We start from the raw sequence: 11,841 nt of genomic DNA, 5'->3' as shown, positions 1-11,841 counted from the left end.
GGAAAATCCAACAAAGATAAAGGAGAACAAATAGTCTCATTTGTTCACATTATTGTTGTTGTTTGAAGGGTAAAAAATAAATGCCAACAGTAGGTGAGTGATCTTTTTAATATTTTTAGTTAATTTCCCACATATGCATTTAAAACAACCATGGTACTATTTTCTCCCAGTATTTAAAAAATTCTGTTTGAAATGAACTACTAGAAAAGTTAGAATATCATAAATTACGTGAAATAGAACGATTTATTTGATATTTAACCCCCAATTAAGATGAAAATATCAATTCCAGCTGTTGATTAGGTATGTTTTTGGTTTATGTTTGTGCCACAGGAGGGGAAGAAAATCCAGAATCCCATAATTTTAGAAAGATTTCTACATGCCTATTACAAAAAACTTAAATCGTGGGAGACAATGGTACCATCAGAGCTAAGGTTGGGTTCCGAGGTTACACTGCTTGGGTTTAAAGTCCTGCAGTCCTCATCTTGACACATTACTGAAAACATTCAATGTTCCTAGCATGATCCCTAGCACTCTGGATGCCCAGTAAAGGCTAATGATATTATTTTCCTAGGCCAGTGAAATCTTTGAAGTGTAGGTAAACCTTAGCCCTGAGAATGAAGAATGAGGATCAAAGTCTTATAGTCCAAAGCCTCTTAATTGTTTCCCCCAATTTATCCAAAAATAAAATCAAGGAGCAAGATAGCCCATGATTAACATACCCCAGAACACAAGGAAGTACATGAAAATTACAGGCTAAGATGTGGCCAGGACACAGGTCAGGAAAGAAGAGGAGCCTACCAGCCAGAGCTCCAATTCCAGACTCATGAGGTGGGCAGGAGCAGAAACACATGGACTTGCAAGCTCTTTGCATGTCCGTCCTTGTCACAGAGGAATGGCCCGGACCAGGCTTCCAATGACCTGGATTTTAGCCCTGGGTCTTCCCTCTGTCAGGTTTCACGCAGGTCACCTCAATTTTATGATCCTCAGTTTCCTCATAGTAATACAGGGTAATCCATAAAGTTTCTGTGCAATCAAAACAGTTGTCTATTATGGAGTGGACAACTATTTTCAATTGCACACGAACTTTATAGACACCCTGTACATATTATTTCTGCCAACCCTAGAGTTATTTAGATACTGAGTGGGAAAGTGCATTGAAATGAGGTTTCACTTTCTACACAAATGCTACATTTCGTCACTATTACTCTCAATTTCTAAACCAATTACTGACTTCCCAGGACTTTGCAACCAGGAGCTGAGTGTCAGGCAAAGGCAACTGACCACACGTGATAAAAACAGGCCCAAATTCCTTTTTCACCTCACAAGCCAAGTGCAGGGATGGGCACAAATACTAACAAAACCCCATGCATCAATTTGAAAGGGTTCACTTTGCCTTGCACTCTTCAAAAGGCACGCACTTTTTCAGTGGGTAACGATGTGACATCAAATGCTTAGTTAAAAACATCCTTCCAAATAAAAAGAAATTCGTCCTAGAAATGACTAGAATGGCAGGGTGAAAACAGCAGTTTCTACATGTTGCTTTAGTTCAGGGAAGCAGTGACACAGTTTGCTGCAGGTCCAGTGATATGGTCAAAGTTAAGAGGTAATCAGATATTACACAATAGCGTTTCCACTTCTCTAAAATGCCTTCATATTAAATTTGTCAATATAAAAATTTCCCTAAAGTGAATGAGGCATTATGCTATTTTTGGTGATTTAATGTGATGTTTTCTCCATCTTAATGAAACCATTATTTTTTGTTAAACTGAGTGATTTTACTAATTAAAAAGAATGGCAGAAGAATGGCAGCATGGTCACAGAGTTCTTAGAATGTCATAGCATTTTAAAGCCAGAAAGCTATTGATCAAACCCAGCCTGGGCCTCTTCTTTACACAGATGTCTCCATCTAGAAGTCAAAAAGGTGGGCTCTGATATCCTCTGAGCCATTAAATATCTGTGTGACCCTGGGAAAGTCTTTCAAATTTTCTTCGATTCAGTTTACTGGTCAAATAAGGCATCTTTAATACCATGATTCTTTAAGTTTACTATGCTGGCATATCTCTCTCTCTCTCTCTCTCTCTCTCTATATATATATATATATATATACACACACATACACACACATATATATAGCTGATAATAGTATGTTCTAATAGAGTATGATTTTCTTTCTAAGTCAGACAATTTTTGACAACAATGGGGGTGCTGGCTGTGGTTGAATTATTTGTTATTGGGGAAAGCGTAGTTTTTCTTAATAGGCTGTAAATACCCTTAGGGTGGTTTCTGACACTGATTATTCTCTGTCTCCCCTCGTGCCTTTAACCTACTACTAGAAAAGAGTGAAGAGCTGTAGAATTTCATTACAGTATGTGTCAATGTATCTGAAACGCCATTGCAGAAAAAAATCCTAAGGTAATATGGGCTTCCAGTGCAGTGAATGTTAACTGTGCTGCCCAATACCAATCTGTGAGTGCTTACTAACACAGAGACACACGTAGCGTGGGTGCACACACAGTGCTCATATACTTTCACAAAAGCATTTGGGATTTCCCACCACGTGATTTGAGTTGGTGCATTCCATGGCGAATTTGTATTCAGAACAATATTTCCTAAAGCTACTTCTTCAGTAACATCAATGTTGATGTGCCAAAGTGGGTGATATACATACAGCCATTCAGAACATTCTGGATGTCCTAGTTTATGATGTGGAATGTAAGAAGAGTCCAAGACACGACACCATTTCTCAAGGGAGTCGTTAACTGGAAAAATTTACAGATGCTCACCTTGGACTTCCCTGCATCTCAGCTGCCCGGTTGATTGTGTCATTTTGGAGCTCTGAGCTCCACAGGGGCTGTTTTAAAGATCCAGTTGAGGTCCGCGCTTCCGTTTTCTCACTTCTGTCCTGCAGGTTCACCCACTACCCTAGGAGCGTGTGGCTCCAGGAGACCGTGACGCTCCAGCTTCTCAACACGTGTGATTCATTTTCCTCCCCTCATGACTCAAGAAGAGATTTTTAGAATTCAGTCTGAGTCTCAGTAATTCAATTTGTAAGAAAAAAAAACAGGCAAAGCCTTAATTCTATCATAATGAGTTTCTTGTGTGAATGTATTAATTGTTCAGTTAGGAAACATATTAGGTAAATAGAACATGGACACGGTGAATGAGGATGGCAAAAGAATCTCCCGGAAGGTTGTTGGCTGCTTCCCTGCAGAGACCGGGAGTGTCTTCATTAAGGCAGGCAATTTGGGGGAACCCGATCTCCCATCTACATGCTTCAACTTGAAAGTCATCTCCTCTCCAGATTTCTGTCTCTTAAGCAAGCAAGGACTGGTTTTGCATGCCCTACCCACACACATCTTTACGAAAATGTAATCTTTTCACTCACTTTCAAGGCTCCACAGAAAAAGTCAGCTTTCTCCTGTTAGTAATTAGAGCAGCTGTTGTAATACTTCGGCTTTGTTGCAATTGCTTTTCACGTGAGCTGCTTGGCCATCTCTTCTTTGTTTCAAAACCTTGGCCAGTACTTTCAGCTAGCACTGCAAAGTGGGTAAAACGTCCACACTACTTCTTCAGTTTCTGACCCTTGAACAGGGTGGTAGAAGATTTTCTGTGGTCATATCCAAGCGCGTATGGATTATGTAATTTCATCTTTGCAAATATAATGTAGTACCAATTCAAGAAACAGCTGTATCTTCCATAGTTTCTCTAGTTTATAAATAGTGTTGACCATTATTTCCTAAAGAAAAATCACCAAGCCTTTCCTGAAATGTTAGTCTCCTGGTAACTGAGGAATTGACTAAAAAGGGAGTATGGGGGCGGGGGATGGGGACGGCAGGGTAGGAAGGCCGGGGTGCCGTCCCTGATTTTATAAATCAGGTTAGCCTTCTTTGACTATCTTTCATGTTGGCTTTATTCTTCCCTTTGGACATTTTGCCCAGTCACTTTTGCCTTTTATTTATTTTAAAGGAAGCCGAGAAAGATCTACGTGAGCAGGAAAAGAATATTGTCCACAAATTGACGAATGTGTTCTCATTCTCTCTCTCTGCATCATACGACAAATATACTACAGTGTTCCCCCTATATTAGACAGTAGGAATTGGAGTTCCTAAATTATTATTATTTTTTTTTATTAAATCATAGCTGTGTACATTAATATGATCATGGGGCACCAGACACTTGGTTCATAGACCGTTTGACACCTAAATTATTTTTTAAAAAGACAGAACTGATACATTTTAAAGACAAAGAATGAACATTGATGGGAAAATGTCTAAAGGCATTGGCAGGGCTGGGCACAGCGGCTCTTGCCTGTAATCCCAGCACTCCAGGAGGCCAAAGCAGGTGGATTGCTTGAGCTCAGGAGTTCCAGACCAGCCTGAGCAAGAGCAAGATCCCATCTCTACTAAAAATAGAAAAACTAGGGCGGCACCTGTGGCTCAAAGGAGTAGGGCGCAGTCCCCATATGCCAGAGGTGGCAGGTTCAAGCCCAGCCCCGGCCAAAAACTGCAAAAAATATATAATAGAAAAACTAGCTGGGTGTCATGACGGGTGCCTATATTCCCAACTACTCGAGAGGCCGAGGCAAAAGGCTTGCTTAAGCCCAAGAATTTGAGATTGCTATGAGCTACGATAGCACAGCACTCTACACAGGGCAACAGAGTGGGACTCTGTCTCAAAAAATGAAATGATATAAAATAAAATTAAATAAATGCATAAGCTATAGCCTTAGGCGGGGGGGTCTGACCTGACCTATAATAATCAGTTACTGGAAAGAAATTATTAAGGCAAGGGACAGGACAATCACTCCCACCCCAAAATCTTGAGGGCCTAGCCATCAGCCTAGGCCCTAGACCATTGTGAATGGTAAGTCATTGACTTTCAGGAAGGCCTGAGTGAAGGGCCTTCCTTTTTGAGAAACAGATGCACAATAGTGGCTGTGAGCCGAGGCTTAGAGGCCCACCCAGGAAGACGCTTACAGTGAGGAGGGAGGTAGGCCAGCACATCAGAGGATGTAGTGCCCTGGTAATGGCATGAGAGAAAGATAGCCCTACCCCAACAATGGCCCTCACCTGTCCTTTTAGAGCTTTAAATATGACTCAGGCCTTGCACCGAATTTTTCACATGATTTGTTATTTTTTTATTAATTAATGAATTATTGTTTCAAGACAGGATCTTGCTCTGTCACAGGGTTGCCCAGGCTAAAGTGCCATCCCATTATCACAGCTCACTGCAACCTCAACTCCTGGGTTCAAATTCTCCTCCTGCCCCAGCCTGCCGAGTAGCTGGGACTATAGGAATGTTTCACCACACCTGGCAATTTTTCTATTTTTTGTAAATATGAAGCCTCATCTTGTTCTGTCTGGTCTTGAACTTCTGGCCTCAAGAAATCCTCTCTCTTCAGCCTAGAAAAGTACTAAGATTATAGGCATGAGCCACCATACCCAACCCTAGATTATTTTTAATCCTTCGGCATAAAGTAGTATTATTATTCTCTTGAGAAAACTGAGGCCTGGAAAGATAAAGCCTCCTATTAAGGATGTATGATGAATGACAAAGTGAAATTCAATTTCATGTTTTCCTCACCAGATGTCCCTGTTCTGGTCCACCACATCTTACTGTTGTTTCCACCACTTGTGTTTGGTGTCTGAATCTCTTCCTGACTTCCAAAGGCCTTATTCCTCCATCCTTCTAGTTCTCTATTTCTTGAGAAACAGAAATGGGGAATGGGAGGTGGAGGAAAGAAAGAAGCTACTGACTCCCCTCCCCATTTGCATAGCTATTTCATTTTCCCACATACAAGTTGATTTGAGTCTTAACCACCCCATACACCCATCCTCCACACCCCCGGCAAAAATATTTCAATTTTAGGGCCTGCTACATACAGTACCAGGATTTTTACCACAGCACCAAATTTAGACAGGTTCACCCAAATGAATCAAGTTGCCCAAAGCCTTGATTGTGTAGATAACCACAGTGGCAAAGGCTTCCCTTCTGCCCTTCGTCCCCATCGCTCTCCATACTCTAATGGGTCTTCAGAAAGTGTCTTTCTCAATTATCCCTTTGACATGCAAAGGAATGCTCGGGTTCAGATAGAGCAGATGAGGAAGAGAAGCTTTTCAGGGCAATTCTTTAAAATATACATAGAAGAGTACAGGGACTAGGGATTCTCCTACATTGCTGTCAAGTAGGTAGAATGGAAGGATCTCTCTAGCAGGTATTGAAAATGACATATTTCAAAAATATCATTTGAAATATGATGACATGTTTCAAAAATCTGAACAATATTTTTAATCTTTATCTTCTTTCATCACACACTACCACATCTAGAAATTTTTCCTATGTCAGTAACCATAGACATGTGCAAATATTTGTATGCACAGAAATGTTCATCACAGAACTGGATTATAATAGTGAAAAATCAGGAACAATCTAAGTGTACAGACTTGTCTATGTAAGGATGACACGTCCATACATTATGAGATTATATAGTCATAAAAGAGGGTTTTATAAAGAATGTTTAATGACTTGAAGAAATGATCATGAAATATTAAGCAAATAATCTTTCAAGAAAGTTCTGTTCATTGTGGTATCCAGTAGTTACATGTGACTATTTAAATTTTAATTGATTGTAATTAAATAAAATTAAAAATTTACTTCCTCAGTCTCACAAGGCACATTTCAAGCACTCAATATTGGACAGTGCAGATATAGAACATTTCCATCATCTGCAGAATTGAGATCCCTATTATAGAATATGATTTCATTTCTTCCAATGTACATGTGCACACAGAAAAGTATTAGAAGGAAATACACCAAATAACATTTTTAGGGTCTTTGGTTTGTGAGATTAGATAAGAGGCAGACAAACTTTTTCTGTAAAGGGCCAGATAGTAATTATTTTAGACTTCGTGAGCCATATGGTCAGTGTCGAAACTACTCTACTCCACCGTCACAGCACGAACGCAGCCATGGACAGCACAGAAGTGAGTGGGCATGACCATATTCCAATAAAACTTTATAGACAAAAATAGGTGGTGGGCTGAATTTGGCCCACAGGCCATAATTTGCTAACCCCTGCGTCAGATAATTATGAGTGAGCTTTTTCGTTCTATGCAGCTATTCATATTTGAATTGTTTTACATAAATAATCTATCTAATCTTTTCTTTTAAAATAAAACTCACTGGAAATTTTATATATCCATATATATGCATATATTTTATACATAGAAATGTGTGTGTATATATAAAAAATATATTTCCAGACCTGAAAAGTCTGGGTACTAATACATAGACATCTTTGCAAAGCAAAGCTATTACATAATTTAAACTCCCAAATACCCAGGACTCCCTGTAACTCCTTCCCATCCCCACCGTGAGTCTCTCTGCCACTCACGCTGCACAAAGAGCACCTGCGCTGATGCTCCCTGAAATGTTACTCCTCTTAATTTATTAATTCAACTACTTCGGACCACAGCACCTGGGTGTCTGTCTCTGAGCTTGCCAAGCTGGAAATGTGCAGCATGGAAAATGGTTCCCAGAAGAAGACAACCTCCGCACCATTCACCCTCATAGCCAGCAGGGTGTCCTGCGCCAGAGTCTCCTTGGGGCACATTTCATGACAGTGTGGAAAGGAGGCTCCAGCGAACCTCTGTCTAAGTGGGGCACCAGGGTTGGGGCATCTGACAATCACTCTCAGCTCAGGCTGCTGGTGGGCTGCAAGGAGTTCTAGCCCCAGAGGCCTCTGATAGGCTCTGCCTTCTGTCTGAGAAGGGTCTCCTCTCCCACTGGAGGGAGTTACACTCCATTAGTTCTGTGCTTCTCAAGTCTTGGGAAAAGAGTGGAAAGAGCTGAATTTTAGGGTCTGGACCCTGACTATGCTTCCATCAGAGCAGTTCCCCAGGTACATTCCCACTATGTGGCAGATTTCTGAGTTCCATTTTGACCAAAAAAGGGTTTTACTTCTGCTGCTGGGGGCAGGGGTGGAGGATGAGGGTAATTCTGGAGAAAGGTGGTGAAAAACACTTGGCTAAATTGTCACAAACCAGTAGGCTATAGCTGTGTGTCATCAGTTCAAAGTGGTGTGTTAAAATTTTTGAAATTTGAAACCAATTATTTTAAAAAACAGATTTCACATCTAAAATTAGAAAATCACCCCCAAACCAAAAAACAACTCTACCTCTGGCTTCTATTAAAAAATAAATAACTAAAGAATTCTGGCAGCATTCATCATCTCACAATTCCTCATGATGACCCTTGGATGTTGTTGAGAAGGAGCCACTCTCTTCAGAAGGACAGACACACACTGTCTGTGCATCCCGTCTCACACCCCCTCTCGTGTGACTGCTGGCCCTCTCCACTCATGCACATCACCTGCCTTGGCTACCAGCACCGCTGAGATTCAAGACCCTGAGGCTGGATGGTAATGAAGGCCTTCACTGTTTCCAGAGTCAGCTGGATTTCCATTCCATTTATGCCAATTAAAGTTAAAATCTTTTTGTTAAAGTCTCCCAAAGTTTATGAACATTTTTAACCACAAATGTTCTGCTCATTTTTCTCATGAACAAAGAATGGTATGAAACCTCCAGCCAGGCAAACAGGTTTTCTTTACAAGTGCCGTGCGGAGTTACTTGGAAATCACTAGGGCTGTTCTCCAAATCTTTTTTTGTTTGTTTCATCCCCACATAAAGACACAGGCTAAGATTCTACTATCTGGTCCTCCTGAAATGGTCTTGTTCAGGGATTTTGAGCAAAATTGACATGACTCATTTCTGGACCTTAGCATTGTATATGATCTGAAACTGTGGGGTCTCACTTCCTTCTGCAAGAGGGATTGGCAAAATTTGAGATGATGGATGTATTGTCACAACTTCAATCCCTAAGTGACTGATAAATAGAGCTCTTTACCAGCTCATGATAGATATCTATTGGGAACAAGAAATAAAATTTCATTGTTTTAAGCTGGTGAGGGTTGGGGTTGTTTGTTACTGCAGCATAACCTCACCTATCCTAACTGAAAAATACCATTTTCAAGCCCCCATATTCCATTTTATGCTAACCAACCATACCTCTTCTTTCTTTGAAGTTTCTTTCCTTGAATTCAAGTATAAAGTTAGAAGATTGTTAAGCATTACCTGCTGTCATTTCCTCACTTCTTGGCATTGCTCTACACTTGAACTTTACTATCCTTTCCCAGTTATATAATAGATTGGAGGTCACACGTGTTTCCTACTTTGAATAATTCATCTCTGCAGAATCTCAGTATTTCAGTTAGAACATTTATTTCTTTCATTTTAATATTTTATCATTTTTATCCTAAATGTATGACCTTAGCTGGTTGCCATGCATTTCATTTCTTCTTGCCTTAAATATTTTAAAAGTTTCAAAGTACAAACATTACTCATAGAATGGGTAACAAAAAATGCTCAGTTTTAGTTCTGTATTATTTAATTATGACAGGATGTCATTAACATGATTATTTTTCTCTTTCTGATTTCTTTCTGCTTTGGCTGCAATCTTTGCCTTCCTTGGGTCACAGTGCTGACAGCTGGAAGGTGGAACTGTGTGGCAGTAAGACCCCAGAGCCTCTTCTGTGTTAGGGTACTAAGGCTTTTGAAAAGTCCCAGAGTTGCTGCTTTTTCCAGGGCCTCAGAAATTGTGATCACAAAGCACTACCTGAGGGAAATTTCAATGTTCAAAGTCATGTTTCTTTTTTCTATTACTACTACAGAGAGTATTAGAATAGGTCATTTTTTAATGATAAGAACTAACATATATTCTATATTCAACCATAGGATAGGTATGTGTAACAGTTGAAGGAATTATCATGACACCTGACGGGGAAGGCCTATTAATTCTCCTCCTCACTATAAGGTAATGGAAGGGTTCATTTATCAGTTGCTCAGTTTCACCCCTTGGGGGCAGGTAGGGCCCTGGTGGTGGGGAGAGGAGTAGATCTCATTCACATCCATGTTCACTCATTTTACTGGATAGAAGTTGGTTTTTCAGGCTGAGTGTGGTGTGGCGTATCTGCCACTCTCCATCTAGAAGACCTGTCGCCAGCTTTTAATGACTGCATTGAATAAATGTTATAATTCCCCATGTCATGATTTCTTGCAGTGGCTGCTTCTGTGTTTCCCCTGAATTCTAACATGCCAGCTGGACACAAGACCCAATCCCTTCAGAGTTTTGCCAAAGGCCCTACTCACACTAGGCATATCCCACATTGAATAACTGCACATATTAGGCCACCAGGGCAGTCCCTTACTGTCCTCTCACTAGACATCATCCTCTCCCTCTAGTGTCTTCTCCACTGGCCCCTCACCCTCATTGCTCACTCCAGATGCCTTGCCAGCATGCACAGCCACTAGGATGAGTAGCCTAATTCCTGCTCAAAGGAAGCCCCAACAAAAGAGTGCCTCATGGGCTCAGCAAAACCCTCCTCAAAGATGAGGTTCTCATACTAGCCGCAACAGAAATAACATTTCTACTGTGCCATTATTCTGAATTATCACCTGAACTTTGACTGTAACAGCAATACCTAAGAATTACACAAATTTGCCCTTAGTTAATTTTAAGATGTCTGAAGTAGGAATTCTATAACTCAAACTTAAAGTCTAATAATCCGATGATAATGAGGAATCATTCATGAAGTATCAGTGACTTGTTTGAGGTTAGCTTTGTAGAGACGTAGAGACACAGAGAAGATTATAGCACTAAAACCAGGAAGGGTTCCAAGGTCCAGATTACCAAAATGCTATGCCTTTAGGGCACCAACAAGCATCTGGAGTCACAACACAATCAGACAGATGTCCCTTTCTACACACCACAGACATTTAAGGCTCTAACTTACAAGGAAAGAATTAGCAATTCATTTTCTGAAGCCAAAGAATAATTTCCTTTTAAGTTCTTTTATATTTCCTCTTCTTTTCTTGACCTTGTGAATCTCTTATCTCCATTTCTTCTTTATTCCAAGGTTGTTAGATTGTTTCCTTTTCCCACCATTTCTAATGTTTGAGCAATAGCAGTTGATGTCTTTTATCTCTATCTAAGTTCCCATCTAAAGCCATTTGTCTACAGGTCAGGTGCAATCTACTCCTTCTTGATGTTACAGCTTGGTAAGAATCTGGCTACATCTCTGTGTAGTACAATAAATGGATCGCAGCTGGCTGTCCGGTCATTCTTGCTCTCTGCTGGCTGGTTTTAAAATTGGCAAGGCTGTACTGATTGAAGAGATTGAAGGCAATGAGCTGAATCGACTGGTTTTACTGCACTATAATGTGAGTCAAATGTCTAAACATGGCCTGAACCTTCTCCCCTTTCTTTATAACCTTCCTTAACATCTGTATATAAAACCAGCTACTGTACTTTCTTTGCCTCATGCCTCATGCTCCTCAATATTTTCATAAAAATACTTTACTAAATCCTAAATACAATGTTTTATATTGTTGGTTAGATGCCTTAAAACATGCCCTTTACAAAGTGGAAATACTAAAACAAAATGAATCTAGAAAAAGAAATGTAACTTTAATTTAACCTTGTTTTTGTGAACTAGAAAGGGAAACATAAGGAACATTGTCAGGACCTCAAATGTTAACAATTACATCAAATCATACTCTTTTAATGCCCTGTTGTTGAAATGCTTACTTGGCTCATATTTCCACTTTAGCAATGCTACCCCTAACTCTGACAATTTGACCTTGGCCATAGTTGGTCTATCACCATTTAGTGATCCCAGCCACAGTGAATTTGGCCTTGGTTTGTGTTCAATTATCTTCCCATGTGTCTACTCTTTCTCCTGGTCCACTCATGCTCAACATCTTTCAGACTTGCCACACCAACTAT

This window comes from Nycticebus coucang, chromosome 1 (assembly GCF_027406575.1).
Source record: "Nycticebus coucang isolate mNycCou1 chromosome 1, mNycCou1.pri, whole genome shotgun sequence".
Classification (NCBI taxonomy): Eukaryota; Metazoa; Chordata; class Mammalia; order Primates; family Lorisidae; genus Nycticebus; species Nycticebus coucang.
This window is presented reverse-complemented; position numbering follows the sequence as displayed.